A 527-nucleotide genomic window follows, 5' to 3' on the forward strand; every position below is an offset into this window, starting at 1 on the left:
GTTAAAAGGGGGGGCCCCATTTTTAAAACTCCCTTCCAAAAAAAAAAAAAAAAAAAAAAAAAAAACTAAAAGCCGTTTCAGAACACAGGGAATTTACATTTGACAGATACAAATATTTTGTCACAAATATTTAGCTTGGAAACATTTCAATACATTTTGCCATTTGGAAGTTTTTGTTTGCTTTAAGTCCAACATTTATCTCTTTTTTTAGGTCATAAGATTTTATGTTTTTTTTCCATTGTTTTTATTTCTATTATGCTTTGCTTTTATCTGATTTAAAGAACTTTGTGTTGCACTCATTGTGTATCAAGAGTCACATTGATTGATTAATTGAATGATTGATTGATTGAACTTGCGGTGTTGTGTAGACTCTATTCACCGTTATTCCAAACTTAAATATTGCTCTGATCGCGGATGTGAATGTCTTGAAGCGATTTGCTGACTTTTGAAGTCCAGCAATTCAGATCTGAATTAAAAGGTCCTTTGTTCTGTTTCCACTGTTTAATCTTTTTCATGTTGCAATTGCA

The sequence above is a fragment of the Poecilia latipinna genome, unplaced genomic scaffold, assembly GCF_001443285.1.
Source record: "Poecilia latipinna isolate Pla-1442-1.1 unplaced genomic scaffold, P_latipinna-1.0 Scaffold2337, whole genome shotgun sequence".
NCBI classification, from domain to species: Eukaryota; Metazoa; Chordata; class Actinopteri; order Cyprinodontiformes; family Poeciliidae; genus Poecilia; species Poecilia latipinna.